The following is a 20,389-nucleotide window of genomic DNA, read 5'->3' as shown; positions in this document are numbered from 1 at the left end:
CTATATTGTAAACCTCACATACCAAGGACTAAGCACAAAATAAGAGAGATGCTTACAAAATATAAACATATAACATAATAATGTAGAATATGTTTTATTACAAAAACAGTTTAAATGGTACATAAACATACATAATTCAAAAGATATCATACGATTATATCACATTATCTATATAACAAATCACAATTATATAATATATATCATACACTCACAACCGACCCAAATTGACAAAGTGTCTTGAATTAAAAAAAATAAAATATATCAATGTTCCAAAGATGTATTCACGTTGGATCTATTATTATATAATTTACTTGCTTGTACTACTCAAGACATCTTCTTGATCTTCATTTCCGAAATGGAAATATTCTCAATCATCAAACAGATCAACACATCCGAACACAAATATCTGTTGCCAACACAGCTATCTAAAAGCGCCAAACACATGAGAATATCCATCACACAACCCAACAAGGGGCCCTTGTTTCGCCTGAACCGGGCTTCTTCAGGGAAAAGAAAATTGTGAAAAAACATAAATGGCATGTCACAAACTAATAAAGCACTATTGAAGACCAAATGAAACTCATTCTCTTATATCTCTATTACCTATGTAATCATTGTTTATGTAGCCAACAAGTACCGATATCAATGAAACATGTTCACAGGCATCGACTGAGACAATGGTTTAAATGTACCAATATATAAAGTCAGAAACCGTCAACCATGCACCTAAAAAATACAATTCAAAGCAGTCAAACAAACATGTAAATCCCAAAATACACAAATAAAACAAAAATCAAATATCTGACCCAAGCTTACCGGTGAGAAAAACTTCCTAAATACACTCCTGACAAGGAAAATAAATGGTGCCGACGTGAAAGACACCCTTACCCAAGGATTTTAAAGACACCTCGGACCAATAAGAAAGCTAATTAATGGATGACGATTATTTAAAGCAACAACTAACCCATCCAGATACCATCTATTCTGCTACATAAAAGCTGACCATTCAATGTCATCTTGAAGATCATATGGTATCATGGTTCGCCAAGTGAAAAATCGTTCACATCGGCGGAGTTTACGTGAAACATTGCCCCCTCTTGAAAACTGCAGTTGTTTAATGACAAAGTTTTATGTCATCAATTGTATGCGAAGTAGATATCCAATGAGATACTAGGGGAGGGGGGTTCTTGTAAATTGTGAACACTGCTTTTGTGTTCGATTATGCGATGTTTAACTGGATGTTTTGTTTGTCCAATATAAATGTAAGAACAGGGACATACAATCGCATAAACATTATTAGAAGCACAAGTAAACAATTCTGGAATGTCATGAGGTAAGGCAGGCAATGTCATGTTCACATACTGAACAAGCTAAGCCCCATACCTGGGAACATTGAAATAGCAGCAGCAGTCCACTTCTTCCTCACAGCCAACAGGACTGAGGTAAGGCAGGCAATGTCATGTTCACATACTGAACAAGCTAAGCCCCATACCTGGGAACATTGAAATAGCACTGTTTTTGTGTTCGATTATGCGATGTTTAACTGGATGTTTTGTTTGTCCAATATAAATGTAAGAACAGGGACATACAATCGCATAAACATTATTAGAAGCACAAGTAAACAATTCTGGAATGTCATGAGGTAAGGCAGGCAATGTCATGTTCACATACTGAACAAGCTAAGCCCCATACCTGGGAACATTGAAATAGCAGCAGCAGTCCACTTCTTCCTCACAGCCAACAGGACTTCTTTTTGGGGTTGACCCAGCTCTGTCCTAGAGCTCTAGGTTGCACCAATTCTCCTCCTCCTAAGGCCCTGCTGGCAATTCCGGCACGGCTGTGGCATTGCTCCTACCCGTCAGGCCCTGCCGGTGATTCTGGTAGGGCCGCAGCATTACTCCTCCACCCTGAGATTGCTGTTGATTAGCTAGGTGGAGGGGGGGGGGGGAGGAATAATGCATATCAGCTTTCACCCCTCCACCCAACTAATTCACACTTTCTCTTTCTTCCCACTAACGTCTACCACTCCCCCCTGCATTATTCCCCTTCCTTTCTCCCTGATCCAGCACTCTCTTTACTTCCACCCCTTATAAGTCACTGCTGCTTGACTTGTGCACCGTCACAATAGACCACCCTTTTTTTTAAATGCGTATATGAGTGTGTGTGAAAGTGAAAATACAGGCATATTTTGGACTTTTATAAAATATGGAATATGTGAGAAGAGGCTATTTATGCGCATATAAAATACTTTTTAATGCATAATCTTTTTCAAATTCACTTTTCAGGTTATATATCTCACTAAAATTATGTGCATACATATGTAAGGAACCACAAGGATTCCTTACTAAAAAGAGTGAACCAATTTCCTGGTGAGGTGCAGAGAGATTAGTTAACTAGTGGTTTGGGTTTTGCTCCCCCCATGTGGGAGAAGTAGGTGAGTGATATGCTCTGACTGTATATAAACCCTTGCCACCATCTCACAGGGTGGATTTTTGAGGTGGATTTCCTGAGTTAACCTTCCAAAGGGCAGCATGTCCTATACTGTTCTAAGTTTATTTATTTTTCCTGGGTTAGGATGCTAGAGTCTCTCTAAATAGAGGCTGGGACAAGTAATAAGACACAGTGCCTTATTCCTGCCTTTTGTCCATGGTTTGTTGCAAACCTTGTGGTTAAGTGTGGAGGAAGTTTTCATTTCACCTTCCTGCCTCTAGTTTGGTTTTCCCTTTGAGTGAACATTTTGCATTTTTGTTTCCAAGAACCCAAGGCCCTGGGGACTCAGAGCTGGGGAGTCCGAGGAAGGAAATGCCTTTTTATCTAAAAGGATATGGGAAAAATAGGTGTCATTTAAAAATGGATTCCTGAGTATGGTTGGGGGTCACATGATGCCGTGCACCGAGTGAGACGACTCTGGCTCGGCTCTAAGGTTGCCTCGGCTGCATCCTTTAAATATCTTGCTTCTACAATTTTTTATTTTTTATTACCTTGCTTGTACCATCTGCTATACCATCTGAGTGCTTTAAAGCGGCATGTCGACCTGGCTGACACGGAAAGACCGTGAGAAAGATCAGCCTAAGCCCAGGAGAAGCCCAGTCAAGATGGCGGACGCAACGGACGGGGCGCCCTCCTCAACCACAGCAACCCCGATGGTTGAAGAATTAAAATTAGTGGTAGTGGTAGTGGCAGCCCTGGAGCCCGAATTTCGCAGAATCTGTGATAAATTAGAGGAAGTAACAACGCATATGGCACAGCAGGAGGTCTGTATGAGTGAACTTGAGTCGAGAGTCTCCGCAAACCAGGACTCTCTGACAGCAGTGGAAATGGAGGTGGGTGACCTTAAAACTTCTCTGACATGCCAGGAGGAACGGTTAGAGGAATTAGAAAACCAGTCATGGCGCAACAATCTCTGGTTTGTGAGTTTGCCTGAAACCCTCCCTGATGCAGCCATGCCTTCATTTTTGGAGTCCTGGCTGGTAAAGGAACTGGAGCTCGATCAGACGAGAGGCCTGTTTCGGATATTCAATAAAGATTAAATTAAAATAAAGTCGCAAACTCTGTAAACATTAAATCAGCATCAAAATCCACAGCTTCCAATATATTAACATACAGAGTATACCTGCTTAAATAAGTCTTTAACTGCTTCCAGAACTGATTAATTGTAACTGCTCTGGGAGTGAATTCCAGAAGATGGGTCCAGCAATAGAAAAGGCCCAATCCCGGATCTCCCCCAAATGCGCCACACAATGATGGTACTGCTCTACGTTTTAGATACTGGATGAATGTAAAATTCAGACGCTCCTTATGTATATTGTTGGCTTTTATTTACCAATAAACAAATTATACATAAAAATGGATTCCTATCCATTTTCAGAGCAGAGAAACTGGAGAAGTATGATTTGAGATCTTGTGCTACACATGCAGGTGACAGTCATCCGTGAAGAGTGGGAATTCTGGTACCCCATTGTTACCGCAGAGTGAGACGTGAAGAATAGTGAAGACTACAGGAAAGTTATGAGAATTGGGATTTTTCAGACCTGGAAGTAAATTGGGATGACATTTTCTTCCCATTCCCATGGGGAGGACCTAGACATTAAATTGCAAAGTGAGGCAAAGTGAGAAGCCAAAACACTCAAGGAATTGGCTGGAATAATTGAGGACATTTGTTGGAAGAGAACATAAGAACATCAGAAATTGCCATGCTGGGTCAGACCAAGGGTCCATCAAGCCCAGCATCCTGTTTCCAACAGAGGCCAAGCCAGGCCACAAGAACCTGCCAATTACCCAAACACCAAGAAGATCCCATGCTACTGATGCCAGTAATAGCAGTGGCTATTCCCTAAGTAAACTTGAGGGTCACAAATATATTAAACTTCATTTTGTAACAATCAATTGGATATTTTTTCAATTTGACCTGTAAAGAATCATCAGTTCCCCTTTAAAACTATCAGACAATTTGAATTAGAACCCAGACTGTTTCCAGCATGATTATTGCTGCGGTTGTGGTTGGAAGATATTCAGTGCTGTTTACAGAGGACTAAAAGGGTGTTTTGTGTTAAACAACGTAAAAGAACCTTGTAGCTGAGCTTCCCCCCACAGGGGATTCTGAACTCTCAGAGTAGTGTATTAAGGGTGTGAGAACCACAGCCGTAGCATGCCTATGGCCAATATAGCCTCAGCTATAGGCCCCGCTATCTGAAGGGCGCCACAGTGCTGTCAGTGATGTCGCCCTGAGGAGGAGCAATACCATGGCCCTGCCAGAATCACTGGTGGGGCCTGGAAAGGGGGAGCAACACTGCAGCCCTGCCAGAATCACTGGCAGGACCTGAGGAGAAGGAGGAACAATGTCGCGGCCCTTCTGGGATCGCCGGCAGGGTCTAGGGAGGAGGAGTAATTCTGCGGCCCTACCAGAATCACCGGCAGGGCCTGACGGGTAGGAGCAATGCCACAGCCCTGCCGGAATTGCCAGCAGGGCCTTAGGAGGAGGAGAATTGGTGCAACCTAGAGCTCTAGGACAGAGCTGGGTCAACCCCAAAAAGAAGTCCTGTTGGCTGTGAGGAAGAAGTGGACTGCTGCTGCTATTTCAATGGGGGGGGGAAGGAGAGTCAGAGTATGTATGTATGTGTGTGTGTGTGAGAGAGAGAGAGAGCATGTATGTATAACTGAGAATGGGCATGAGAGAGAGCATGTATATATGTGTGAGAGTGCATGTGTGAGAGAATGAGAGAGCACGTTTGTGCATGCGTGCGTATGTGTGACAGTGTGGGCCTGTGTGAGAGAGGGAGAGAGAGCATGTGTGTGTGAGAGTGAGAGAGAGCATACGTGCATGTGCCTGCGTTTCTGAGAGCATGTGTGAGAGAGTGAGGAAGAGGAATATGTGTGTGTGAGAATGAGAGAAAGCATATGCATTTGTGTGCACATGTGTGTATGAGAGAGAGAAAGCATATGTGTATGAGAAGCAGAATATTTGTGTGCAGTCAACCTCCATCCTCTCTTCCTGCTAATCCATGACAATCTCAGGGCATCTGGAAATCAAAGCAGGGGATTTATAAAAATCCTTATGTGTTTTAATTATTGGGTGTTATTTGATATGTCTGTTTTGAAACATTTTATTGATGTCAGTTCAGAAAATATTTATATGAGTTTTTAATTATTGGTTGTTATTTTATTTGTTAGCTGTTTTGAATTATACTCTTTATTCATGTGCCTTTACTACTATTGATGAACTTTATATTTTTTGATCTTATTGTTTTATGAGGCATGGTAATTTTTATTTCTTTTTTCCATTGTTGCACTACGTACAGAATCCTACTTCTTGAGAGTTCCAGTTCAGTTTTGTCTGTACTTTTCCATTTTTATTTTATGGTCTTTTTATTCTGTATTTGGTGAGAGTATGTCTGGGTCTTTCATGTGTGACAGAGGTGAGGTATTCTGATAGTGTATAGTTTCTGTGTAGAGATCTATTGCAGCTTGGCTTGTTATGTTTTCCTAATAGGAGGTGTATTGGTGTTTTAGGGCCTGTTATAATGTTTGCACTGTTACCTTTTCATAGGTAGGGTTGTTGCTGCTTGAATGCTGGCAGTTAGTGTTATTGTATTGTAATTCTGTTTATTGTATTGTAATTCTCTTTTCTTGTGACTTTCAGAGGGCCAAGCCAATGCTCATGGTGTGTTACAGTAGGCCTAATATTATATGAGTTCCAAGTATCTGTTTTGCTTTTTTGCAGTATTTTATGGTTGACATCACAGCATTGCATGTAAATATAACATACATATTATAAGTGATATAAATCAGAAGACTATACTTTAAATATCCTTTTTCATGTAAAATCTATTCTTATAAATGTATAATTTCAAATTGTGTGTAGGGAGGATAGGATGGAGGTGCCAGGCTGTAAGGTTTGCCTAGGATGCCTAACACCCTTGTACCGACTTTGGGCATTGTTGTACAAACATTTGAGAGTCTCCTAACTCATAGCGTCATGTTTTGTGTAATGTGTGAGGGAGCAGCTTTGCACCTATTTATTTATTTAAATACCTGTATACCGCAAATCAAAATTCCTAAGCGGTTTACAAAAAACATTCAGAAAAAAATATATAGTAAAACATAAACAAGACACATTAAAAAAAACTGCATACGCCAAACTAACTGCCTTCAAAGTCATAATTGATCCATATTCAGTGCTGGCCTTTGGTTCTGCACATGAGTCCTCATCATAAAAAAATCCACTCATTACTGGCTAAACGTTAAGCGGAAAAGCCTGAGGAAACAGATAAAGCTTTAGAAGTTTCCTAAATTTTAACAGAGAGGATTCTTCTTTTAACTTTTGCGGGAGAGAATTCCACAAAACGGGGCCCTGAACATAGAAAAGTCTCTCCCGAGACTCATTGAGGCAAACGATCCTAGATGAAGGAACATTCAGAAGCATTTGGCTAGAGGAGCTTAAGGTTCGTGATGGACGATTCAGTTTTAGAACCGCATTAATACTAGGAGGAACAGCACCATTTAAACCTTTAAAAACTAACATCAATATCTTAAAAGAAATCCTCCATTTGATAGGGAGCCAGTGTAATCTCTTTAAGACAGGTGAAATGTGCTCACGTATTGGCGTCCCGGTAATTATCCTGGCAGTTGAATTTTGAGCAACCGGTAATGCCTTCAAGGATTTTTGCGGGAGACAGAGGTACAAGGCATTACAATAATCTAAAGAGGAAAGAGCAAGGGAATGAGTAACAGTTCTTAGATCTGAATCGCTTAAAAAGGTTGTAATCTGCGAAGCATATGAAGTTTAAAAAAACACTCCTTTTACGACTCTAAATTTGAGGCTTTAGTGACAAGGTAGAATCCATAATGAAACCAAGATTCCTTGCCTCGCCCACTATTGGGATTTCAATCCCATCCAGGGCCAAAGATTACAGGACCCTCATGTCAGGGTATCTTCTTGCCAAATATAACATTTCAGTTCTAGACATGTTTAAAAGGAGTTTATTTTTTGACAACCAGTCCCTTAAGAGAATTTAAACAATAAGAAATCTTTTTGAGAGAATAGTCAATTGATTCAGAAATGGACACGAAAAACTGGATGTCATGAGCAAAAAGACAATAACCAACATCAAGTTGTGATAAAACTTAACAAATTAGAGCTATGTATACATTAAACAATACTGCTGCAAGGGTGACTCTTGGGGAATCCCAGTGTCCAAATCAAATGCATCAGACTAATGACCGGAGACATATACTGATTGAGAAGGATCGCTCAGAAAAGAAGAGAACCATTTTAACAGAGGGTTTCCTTTCTCTATGCTTGATAGACTGTTAATAAGAACAGAATGATCAATAGTATGAAACACTGCAGTCAGATCTAAGAGAACAAGAAAGAACCCTGTCCCACAGTCAAATTCACTTCTAAAAATGTCAAAAAGGGACAACAAGAGTGTTTCAGTATTGAGATTGGGTCGAAAGCCATACTGGTGATGATCTAGCACATGATGAACATCCAAAAATTCCTGAAATTGACTCAACACCATTTTCTCTATCAATTTAGCAAGGAAAAACAGATTACTTATTGGGTGATAACTATTATTGTTTGGGTCAGAAGCAAGCTTTTTTAATATAGGTTTAACCACTGCTGATTTTAGAATTTTTGGCAAAGTTCCTTCCTGTAGCAAACAGTTGATCATGTCTCAAGAAACAGGATAATTCTTTACTGAGGCACTTAAACGAAACATTAGAACACTTAGACAAAGGGCAAAAGTTTGGTTTTAATCTACTTATTATCTCAGAAACTTCAACTGATCCTACAGTAGAGGAGGCATCCCAGAGAGTATCTGATGTCTAAAATAGTAGTTTCGGGAAAGGAGGACGTTATTTTCTCAATCTTTTCACTAACAAAATGACTAAATTCTGGTGCACCTAAATCAATCTGGTTATCAGAGAAAGGAGACCTGATGTTAAGGTTTTAACAATGTGAAAACGTTCACATGGTTGGTTTGGGGCAGATTAGATTTGCATTGAAAAAAATTGGTATTTCAACTGATTAGACTTCATTAATCATCTAATTTGGCCAGATAAGCTAATAGATCAGTATCAGACTTAGATTTTCTCCAGCAGTGTTCTATAGTTCTAAGCTGCCTTTTATTAGTAATCATTTCTTTTCTGAACCATGGGGCTCTATAGGACCTCTGGGAAGCAAATTTTGTCAATGGGGCAACCTGTTCTAAGGCATCATTAAGCTAGTTGACCCATAAAGATGTCGCCTCATCGATATTATCAAACGGTTTCTCCATCAGCTTAGGCATCCAGATCTCCTTTAAAGTATCTACTTGAAATCTCTTTCTTTTACAAATGCCTTGATTCAACCTTTTCTTGGCTGTAGACCATTTAGTAATTCTAGCCTGGCTACGGCTCTGGTGAGAGCTGTGCAATTAGGGTCTAAAACTGAGATGTGAGCCTTTGGGTCTTTTATCAGGGGTTTTTTTCCACCCAGGGTTTACATATATATTGGGCTGAGAGAAAGGCTGAGAATGCAGGACAGAAAGCTAGCTGGCAAATGGAAACAGAGGTAAAAGGAAGGTGTGTGAGAGGAACTGAAAGAAGGAATTCTGGCTAGGGGAGGAGGAGAGAAACTGAGGGGAAGGTACACTGAAGGTGAAGGGGTGTGAGAGGAGTAGACAGACTGTGTTCATGAGATGGATTGGGAAAGCGGACATGGGCTGCGGGAACGGAAACATCCGTAGAAACAGAGGGAGGATGTGGCCTGCGACAAGATAAGGAGCTGGCTTAGGTGTGAGTATATGATGTGTCACCCAGTATTTGCTTCAATTGAGTGGGGGATTGTGGGGTACCATGCCCCCTTGTGGAGGAGTAGCCTACTGGTTAGAGCAGTGGGCTATAAACCAAGAGACCAGGGACTGAGTCACACTGTCGCTCCTTGTGACCCTAGGCAAGTCACTTTACCCTCCATTGCCTCAGGTACAAACTTAGATTGTAAGCCCTCTGGGGATAGGGAATTTCCTATAGTACCTGAATGTAATCCACTTTGAAGTGCTTAAAAAAGTGCAAAAAGCAGAATATAAATCTAAATAAATAAATAAATATTTCTCTTTAGTAATGGAATGGAGTTTGGAGAGCGAGGACTATGCAGTGACTGGTTTTTGTGCCTTCTCCAACAGGGACAGACAAACCGCTCCAATGTGCCTCTGGCTGCTGGCCCTCCTGGGGCTCTACTTTCTGTACCGCTGGTATCGGGACAGACAGATACTCCCCAACCTCCCAGATAAATATGTGCTCATCACTGGCTGTGATTCGGGCTTCGGAAACCTGCTGGCCCAGCAGCTGGACAAGCGGGGCCTGCGAGTGCTGGCAGCTTGTCTGACACAACAAGGAGCGGAACAGCTGAAGGAAGCCACCTCCCAGAGACTGCAAACGATAATCCTGGATGTTGCCGACAGCCAAAGTGTCGCTGCTGCTGCCGATTGGGTAAAACAACAAGTAGGGGAGAAAGGTACTGGACACTACTCCGATAGTGGTAGAGATATCGTTTGATAGTTAGGGTCTGAATTTCAAAGCCATTTACGTGCATAAAAATCCAGCTGTATGTGCACTGCATACATGGTGTTATATAATCGCTTGGGGCTCAGAATTCCTGAAGTATGCGAGAGAGCCGATTTCACACGTACCTTTACATGCACTGGGGTTGGGCTTTCTGTGGAGTGGAACTGGGGCAGTGCTGGCACATTCGCGCACCCTTTTGTATTTAAAAAAAAGGTATGTACATACATTCACCCAAGCAAGTTACATCCTTGATAGAGCAAGTATAACTTTGTGTGTTCGAGTTTATGCGCATTCCAGGCCACCTATGCGCAAATGTTCAAAGCAAACTCCTGCACGTAAGTTTGCTTTCAAAATGCGGGGTAAATGCTACACAAAAAGGGTACATGCAGACTTTACCACAGCATGCACAGTTCCAAAATTACCCTCAAATGGACTTTTACCATATGCATAAAACTGTGGTTTTTTTTTCAATTTTTTTCAATTACCTTCTCAATATGAGGGTAACTTTATGTACCTATGTACTCTGGACTGATTGGAGGCATTCCTGGGGATGGTGTTGGGGGAGGGGCTTGCACTTAGGTGCATACTTTTTAAAATGCAACCATATGCGTGTACATTTTCAGGGAAATTTTGCATACACCAAATAGCAGGTGTAACTTGTGCAGGGTGGCTGCAGTGGGATAATTTTCAAAGCCGACTGAATGTGCATAAATTCGCTTTGTAAACTGGTGTAAGTTATTTGCAGCATAAATTATGCAAGGTGTTGGAAAATGACCCTCCCTGGGGAAAATTATTACTAAGGCTCTCACTGCAAAGTTGCTTGTGTACTTGAAAGAAGACAGAGCAAGGAGTATTTTCAAGTATAAGGTATCCACCTAGGTTGAATTTGAAAGCCAGATTGTTATGCTGGTAAATGTACGTACATGCATTGAGGAGAAGTAGAACAGAAACATAAAATCTGTGGAAAATGCAGAGGAAAAGACCTTGATAAATGCTTGTTTGTTCTTCTCAAATATGTTTACCTTTTCAATTTGACTATTTTTCCTAACTACACTCATTTAGGGTGTGCCATGTGCTATCCTATAACTGAAAAATACTTAAGACACCGCTACATAAAAGCCCTGCTAGGTGAAAAGTGATACCAAGTATGTGCAATGGATTCATTCATGTGACATGGACTGAAGAATAGCACCAGAGGAAATTAAACACTCACAGCTGTCTCCTCTCTCCTCAGGTCTTTGGGGCCTGGTGAACAATGCCGGGATTATACACCCAGTTTCCCCCAACGAGTGGCTGACCAAGGATGATTTCGTAAAGGTGCTAAATGTGAACCTGGTGGGGGTGATTGATGTGACACTCAGCCTGCTTCCCCTCATCCGAAAAGCCAAGGGCCGGATCGTCAATGTCTCCAGCATAGCTGGCAGGATAGTCCTCTGTGGAGGGGGCTACTGCATCTCCAAATATGGGGTGGAAGCTTTTTCCGACAGCCTCAGGTACATTACAGAGAAACAGATGCTGGGGAGGAAATGGACAAAGCAAATTAAGGAGAAAATAGGGGATGGAGGAAGACTATACAACAGGATAGAGGAGAAGAGCAGGAAATGAAATCTGGTCATTAGATATTATTGCATGATGACTACGACTCCTTCCCTTTCAGGGGCTGTGAATGCTGCCTCTGCAGCATCCCCAGCCCGGTCAACCTGGGGAGTTAAAAACCAGGCCCAGGAATTGAACCTAGGTCCTTCTACATGGCATCATACAGTTCTCAGGTAAGAAGAAAAGGAGAAGTGAGATCCTGCAGGCAGTCTAGCTTGTACAGTTGACAGCTGGGTGATCTCCTCAGCACGGCCCATGTAAGGAATTTTGCCACCGTAAGTGATATCAAATTTTGGAATTTATCTCTTCCATTGAACCTTCAGTCTACAAAGGTGAATAATGTGAGGAAGCGTTATTTAAGAAGGTGATACTATTGAAGACTATGGAGGCAAGCGAAACAGGGAAGAGATAATTAATGAGTCTGATGTTACGGCAGTCCATAATATTGAGTGACATGAGGAAGAGATTTGTAAGATAACATTGAAAGCTATAGAGGTGAATGACTTGGAAAAGGGATATTTAGGTGTATGGAGGTGAAAGATGTGAGGGTGATGCAATTGAATTCTTTGAAGGTGATTTATGTAGGGAAGTAAGTTATATTTTATATTTTAAAGGGAAATTTACGGGGTCACGTGATGCGGTGACGCCGAGCAGACGCTTCTGCCCTGAGCTCTGTGCCTCGCCCTCCCTGTATCCTTCAAAATCTCCGCCTTCACGCTAATGATCGCTCTCTTCACTAGAAGATACATACGAACTAATGTCTATTGACCACTTTATGCTGAAAGGGACGTCCACCATGCCTCTGAAAGGGGGGAAGAAGGATAAACCTAATCTCGTGGGTTCCAAGATGGCGGACGGGCCCACCCGGCCGGCAACGCCGGGCTCCCTGGCGTCTACCACCCCGGTAAATGACCTCACTACCACGGTTACCAATGCGGTGGTCGCAGCCTTGGACGGTAGATTTAATGAACTGCCACGCAATTTAAAGAATTAAAAGATTCTTTTTCCGAAGTCATACCGCGGATTATAGCGGTGGAAGAGAGGGTCTCCGCAGCGGAGGATGACCAGCTCATCGCTCAGAACAAACTAAAAGAACTGGAACAAGTCGTCCTCAGCCAAGCTGATAAAATTGACGACCTTGAGAATAGGGCTCGCCGCAACAACATACGTCTGGCGGGTTTCCCGGAAGAGGCAGGGGAACAGAACCTGGAGGGGACGCTCGAAAGCTGGCTGCCCGAGGCCTTGGGACTAACGGACTTAGGGCCCTCCTTCCACATTGAAAGGGCGCACAGACTGGGGCGACGGAGAGACGGAGATCAGCGTCCTCGGCTCATTATTGCTAAAATACTTAACTAGGCTCAAAAACAAAAAATCTTGCAGGCCTACAGAAACCAATCAGTCCTGAAATATAAAGGAGTGGAGATACGTCTCTTCTCGGCGGCTCTGGCTCAGAAAAGGAAGTTGTTCAGCCCCATATGTACCGATTTATATAATAAGAATATTCGGGTTCAGCTTGTTTACCCGGCGACTCTACGTTTCAAACATGGCGGCCAGGACCACGTTTTCACAGAAGTGGCTCAAGCTAAGACCTATGTTGCTACCATCGGCCCCTGAGGTTCCGGGACCTCACTAAGTTTGTTTCTCTACTGGTCCACTGATAGCCGCCCTATAACTGTGCCCCTGGACTTAAAAGGCTGCCTGTTACCAACCGTTTTAAGGGACCACGTCATCCAGCCATTCCCCAGAGACCGGCTTTCCGGATACGATTTGAAGCACGAGGTGGGCAAGCGTCCTCTTTGTTTGGTGGGACCACCGACAGACAGCTCCGGGGACGACTCTTATCGGGGATTTTCCCTTGTTGCCTTTCTGTGCGCACCGCTTTTGGACCGGACTGGCTGTCCCTTACCTACGGACATTCTCGCGCAGGAAGGACTTCAGAGCTAGCCTACAGGTTTGCTGGTTCGTGGACTTGCGCATTTAATGCGGTGGTGGCCTAAGTGGAACTGATTGAGAACTAACGTTCAATTTTACAGTTTGTTTCATTGTTTATTAGTGGCGGTTTAAACTTTTAAATTTTCTGAGTATAGCTCTTATGGCTCTATGGGGAGGGCGGGGCGCGTCGCATCCTTAGCGTACCCCCCCACACATTTACGGCCCGGGTGAGCCCGGGGGGTGAATGTGGCGTTTTGGTAAGCGAAGGGATGGGAAAAGGGAGGGATGGGGGGGTTATGGGGACTGAGTTCATTTTCACAGCATAGTAATTTTTTCTGTATATGGAGTCATTGTGCACAACACCCCATTTCCATGGCAGGGGGAGGTCTCTGAGGACGACTATGGATCCCACTTGGTTTTCTGCTTCCGATGGAGGGCTCAGGCTGGGGAGCCCTTCATTCCTCTCTGGATATTCACATTACATATTTTCTCTTGTAAATACCAATGGCTAGACCAGGGGTAAAGCTAGCGAGTCTTAATGTTAATGGGCTAGGTCACCCCATCAAACGTACCAAAGTTATACAATACCTTAAGAAGTCGAAGGTCCATATTGCCTGTTTACAAGAAACGCATTTAACTGCCATTGAGAGTGTGAAACTGAAGAGAGATTGGATAGGCCAATGCTTCTATTCACCCGCTGTTGGGAAAAAAGCCGGTGTGGCCATCCTTTTACACAAGAACCTTTCCTTTCAATTAAAACATGAAATTGTAGACCCTGAAGGCAGATTCATTGTTATAATAGGCAAGCTAAGTGGGAAAGACATAACGATAGCTAATATTTATGGCCCGAACTCCCCCTCCACCTTATTTTTCACTAATATAATCAACCTTCTCACTACTCATCGGGAGGGAGAGTTACTTTTAGTGGGAGACTTTAATACCGTCCACGACCCCTCTCGGGATCGCTCTAGTCCTAAGCTTACATCACGCTGTGCCTTTTCAAAGACTAGTATCTCTCGGGTGTGCAACTCTTAAGCTTGTTGGATTATTGGAGGGTACTTCACCTTGAGGAAAGGGACTACACCCATGTGTCTAAAGCCCACCGTACACTGTCCCGAATTGACTACATACTGGGTCCTGAGCGTCTGTTTCCCTTTATTGTCTCTGCCGAGATAGGCACCCCGGGAGTGTCAGACCATGCCTTAATTTGGGTAGATATTAACTGGGATACCACGGTTCCTACGTCCACGTGGTGGAAATTCCCCTCCTACATGAAAGATGATAAATCTTTTCAGGAATATCTCAAGGTTAAATGGGCGCAATTCCAGGAGTTTAATTCACAACACAGGGACAATCCAGCATTATTCTGGCAAACAGGCAAGACTGTTATGAGAGGGGAAATTATCTCCTTTCTTCGTCACAGGAATAAGGTTTTGAATGCAGACATATTACTCTTAGATAAACAACTCAAACGAGAAAAAATACTTCTATCCCGCACTCCTACTCAAGCACAATGGGTACAATATCATGATACTCTGGGAAAGTTGCAAGCTCTGATTCACCAAAGAGCTGTTAAGTTTCTGCATTATAAAGAACACTCCTTTTTCCGCTTTGGAAATAAGGCAGGGAAGACACTGGCAAACCTGGTCCGAGTTAGGCAATCCAAAACTTTCATTGAAAAATTGAAATCACCAGAAGATGCTTGGGTACAGGGTGGTGAAAAGATAGTGGATGTATTGCAGCAGTTTTACAAACACCTTTACACTGAGGATCGAATGGGTGGCCCTGAGGAGGAAATGGTTTTTTTCGATCTCTCCACCTCCCCACGCTCACCGACCCTCAACGTGAGCGGTTAAATGCCCCTATTACTCCCTCGGAAATTTTATCTGTCATAACAAAAAGTAAGTCCGGAAAGGCACCTGGCCCGGACGGATTTGCATATGATTTTTTCAAAATGCTGGGACCGGAGATAGTTGCTGCCTTGCAATCCTTTTATTGCAATGCCTTATCTCTTGATTCCTTCCCTGCTGATTTCAATAAAGCCTATATTACGGTGCTCCCCAAACCAGGAAAAGACCCAGGTTTTCCAGCATCTTATAGTCCCATCTCTCTCCTGAATTGTGACCTCAAGTTGCTGGCCAACTTATTGGCGTGCAGGCTGAGTAGGGTTATGCCGGACCTTATTTCTTTACCTCAGGTTGGTTTTGTTAAGGGCCGCTCCTCCAGCACCCATATTGCTAAACTGCTCACAGCTATCCAATATTGTCAGATGCACTCCATCCCTGCAATGGCTGTGAGTTTCGACTCAGAAAAGGCTTTTGACAGGGTCTCTTGGGAATATTTATTTTCGGTTTTACACAGATATGGCTTTACAGGACCTATACTATCTTATATTTCACTCCTATATAAACAACCTACCTCGCACATTCTAGCGAATGGGCATATCTCCCAAGCGTTTACACCACAAAGGGGGGTACGGCAAGGCTGCCCTCTCTCGCCTCTTCTGTATCTACTAGCGATTGACCCCCTGTTGAGAAAGATTAATGCAGACCCGCTGATTCCCGGTCTCGAGTGCAGAGGCAATGTCTTCAAAACTGCTGCTTTTGCTGACGATATCCTGATCTTTCTCACGAAGCCCCAGCAAGGTCTGCCAAGGGTGCTGTCCCACCAACTCTCCTATGGTAGCTTCTCAGGCCTTAAAATTAACAAAGATAAGTCCGAAGCCTTGGCCGTTTACGGAAATCTTCAGCAGTCTTGGGGCCCACTTTTTCCGCTTAAATGGGCCTCGGGTCCCATCAAATACCTGGGGGTCCTGATCTCTCACAGGTTGGATCTCATATATAGCTTAAATGTACTACCCATGCTTAAAAAGTCTAAGCAACGATTACAACAGTGGCAAGGTCTCCCCCTCTCACTAACAGGCCGGGTCCAACTGCTGAAGATGATGGAACTCCCGAAATGGGTATACTTACTCCAAATGCTGCCCATTTGGCTCACACGTCATGATTTATCACAAATACACAGGGCGATTCAATTGTTCTTATGGAAAGGCAAAAGATCCAGACTAGCACTCACTCATCTGACTTCTCCTCTTGGAGAGGGAGGTCTGGCGTGCCCGGATTTCCGTAGGTATAATTTAGTCTGTATGTTACGCCATATCAGGGACTGGTTACTGGGCACGGAATATTTCTCACCGACAGCTTTTTTGCAAGCTTGCCTACCAAGCGTTTCACTGGCTGCGATGTTACAGATTGACGCGAATATCCTCTCCATGGAGTATAAAAAATATCTCCTGGTACAATCTGGCAGGAAAGCATGGGTGCACTTTTGTAAGCTGCTGGGGTTGCCACAATCGGATACTTTGCTGGTACCCATTAGCGATTACCCTCATTTCCCCCCAGGGCAAGGCCACTCTGTCTTCATAAATTGGGCGGCTCGGGGTCTTCGACTGTTCTCTCAGGTAATGATGCCTGAATCTGATCAACTCTATAGTTTTTCAGACCTACAAGATATTTATCATATACCGAGACACGATTTCTATGCCTACTTACAGTTACGGCACTATATTGGCTCCCTGGGCACAAAAAGGGTATCAGCGGTACACAGGCATAGGGCCGGGACGCTGTTGGGCATTGCGTATTCTGGCAGGGTTTCCAGTTCTACTTTTTCCAGGTTGCTAAGAGGTCATTTGCCCCCCAACACTAGACAGGCTATTAGTGACCGTTGGAAAACTGACCGAAGTATGCACATAACCCCAGAAACCGTTAAAACCTATTTGCTTCACATTAAGACTTTATCTGAGAATGTGACACTCAGAGAAATGCAACTCAAATTTATTTGGAAACTGTATTGCACGACTGAGCAGGCCTTTCGTATAGGGATCAGTCCGTCCCCACTGTGTCTCAAATGTGGTCTGGAAAATGGAACCTACTTTCACAGTTTTTGGTCCTGTGCACAGATACAAACTTTCTGGTCTACTATTCAAACCCACTGTTCTAAGTTACTACAGGTTGACTTACCATTGCAGCCCACACTGTGGCTTCTAGGAAGCGAATTGTTTGCACCCATTACTCTCTCACCCACTTCTGCTCAAATGGTTGATAAAGCAGGCTTGCTAGCTAAGCAGGTTATTCTGGCGGCTTGGACGTCGACTACCCCTCCACATTACAACCATTGGGTGCAAAAAATGATTAAACTAGCTACCTTTGAGCAGATGACGGCTTCCCAACACAGTGAGAGTCGAAAAAGGTCTGCCTGGGCTTTCTGGCAACCTTTCCTGACCTATCACGCTCAAGGGTCCTTCATGACTACCGGTATACTGCCATAGAATTTCCTTTGCTTAGATGATTAATACCTGCTTTCTCTTTTGTGAAACGGAGTGCCGGTCCCTTGGTGCGGGTCCTTCCCTATGCGTGGGTTCTGGGTCCCTACTGCCTAGCTTATTTCTGATGCTATGCTTTGTCCTCTTGGAGATTTCCCTAGCACACTGCCATTACCTTAATCTTAACTCCACGTTTTTATATTATTTCAACACTTGCTGTGAATTTGAGGGGGGATGGGAGGGGGGATTAGGGTGGGTTTCTGTTATGATTGTTATGTTTACAGATACCTGATGTGTTACTTACCACTTTGTTCGATAAACTGGTACCTTGTGGGCCCCTCTGGTTGGGGTGCGATCTGTTAATCAAGCCGTGCTGGACGATAATTTTCCCATTTTCAGTTGTGGGTCTGTTTTTGTTTACTGTCAATTAGCCAAATGGCATCTGTGGATACCATTTCACACTTCGCAATCTAATGTCGTATTTCTTTGCGTGTTCATGTGTGTTTCTGAAGCATGTTCCTTAGAACTAAGGTGCTTTGGCTACCCCCCTCAATGTTCTTATGTACCGTTTAGGCCACAGGGTTCCAAGTTGTTTCTGTATCATTTTACTGTTTTATGGTGGTACTATGTAATTGTATGAAACTCAATAAAAAGATATAACATAAAGGGAAATTTACTGATTGTTTTTATATACCACCACATCAAACTTGTGCTATGTGCAGTGTACAACATAAATCAATACGAATGACAGCGGTACAGATGATATCATCAATACGTTTAAGCACAGCATAATTCAATACAGATAATATCGCTACCTATGTTATGGTTATCAGCTAAGTTATTTAGGTTTGGGGCAGGCAGAGGATTTATTTATTATTTATTTAAAGTTTCTTTTATACCGATAACCGTTTACACATCGCATCGGTTTACAGTTAAACAGGAACAATTGGGCAGAACCCTTACATATAACATTGAAAAACAGGTTAACTTTTGGGCAGTGCCCTTACATGTAACTGAGAACAAGGAGGCTAAAACAGGGATGGGGTATAGGGCTGACTATGCCGGGCAACGTCCGTGAAATCAATAAATAGATACAGCAAAATCAAAACTATATACACTATCTAAGGACATAAGTAGCCGAGTCAAAGTACAAAATCGGTGGGCATAAGACATATTCCGAGAAAAAGATTCCTAGTCATGTATCAAATTCGTTATTTAATCAATTCTTAGTTAATCAGTGAGGGTTTATGTAATGGAGGGTGATATGTAGTAAGCTTGCTGGAAGAGCCATGTTTTCAGTTTTTTTTTGAAAGTGGGTGTGTATGTTTCCAGGCGTATATCGGGAGGCAGGGAGTTCCATATGGAGGGGCCAGCAAGAGAGAAAGCTCTGCTTATGGTAGAAGATAATTTGAAAGATTTGATGGGTTGGGCACGTAGGGTGCCTTGAAGGGCTGTACGTGTGGGTCTATTCGAGGTACGGGGGAGGAGTGGGGGGTTAATCCAATTGAGGTTAGAGTTCAACAGACTTTTGTGGATGATGGAAAGGGCTTTATAAAGAATTCGAGAGTGTATAGGGAGCCAATGAAGTTTGATAAGAGTGGGGGTGATGTGATCTCTTTTTTTTGAATTTGATAGTATCCTTGCGGCAGCGTTTTGTAGTAGTTGTAAGGGTTTGGTATGGGTGGCAGGAATGCCTAGAAAGAGTGCATTACAATAGTCTATCTTAGATAAAATGATAGACTGGAGTACAGTGCGGAAATCAGAAAAGTGTAGCAGTGGTCTGAGTTTTTTTATGGTTTGGAGCTTAAAATAGCATTCCTTGATGATAGATTTAATGAAGGGTTTGAAAGTAAGATGGTTATCAATAAGAACACCAAGGTTGCGAACGTGTGATGGGAAAGATGTGGAAGAGTATGCAGGTGGGATGTCTGGGAGCGGTGGCCTATTAGATATGATTAAGAGTTCAGTCTTGCTGGGATTTAGAGCTAGTTGCATGTCATTTAGTAATTTGTTGATAGAGGAAAGACAGGCTTCCCATTTAAGAAGAGCAGTATGTAGAGAGTCAGAGAATGGGAAAATGAGTTGCACATTGTCGGCATAAATGAAATGCTTGATGTGGAGGTTAGTGAGGAGGGTAGTGAGGGGAAGCATGTATATATTAAAGAGGGTGGAGGAGAGGGAGGAACCTTGGGGAACACCTTGGGGAAGATTGATGGGGTCAGATTCATTGTTATCTGCTAATACAGTGAAAAGGCGATCCTGGAGATACGATCGTATCCAGGATAGGGCATTGCCAGTGATCCCGATATTACTGAGGATGTTGAGGAGGACATCGTGATTGACTGTGTCAAATGCCGCTGAGATGTCGAGCATGGCAATAAGATAAGAGGTACCTGAGTCGGTTCCTCTAATGAGGGTATCGTGTAGGGAGAGCAGCAGGGTTTCAGTACTTAAGTGCTTTCTGAAACCGTGTTGTGTAGATGGGAGAATGTT

General features: G+C 43.0%; 1 pseudogene; it reads left to right on the top strand.

The window, feature by feature from the left end:
- The window catches only part of LOC115087529, a 42,537-nt pseudogene that overhangs the window by 9,400 nt on the left and 12,748 nt on the right, over window positions 1–20,389 (top strand).

Source organism: Rhinatrema bivittatum, chromosome 3 (assembly GCF_901001135.1).
Source record: "Rhinatrema bivittatum chromosome 3, aRhiBiv1.1, whole genome shotgun sequence".
In the NCBI taxonomy this organism is placed as follows: Eukaryota; Metazoa; Chordata; class Amphibia; order Gymnophiona; family Rhinatrematidae; genus Rhinatrema; species Rhinatrema bivittatum.
Note: the sequence above shows the minus strand (reverse complement) of the source record. Positions and strands in the feature narration are given on the sequence as shown.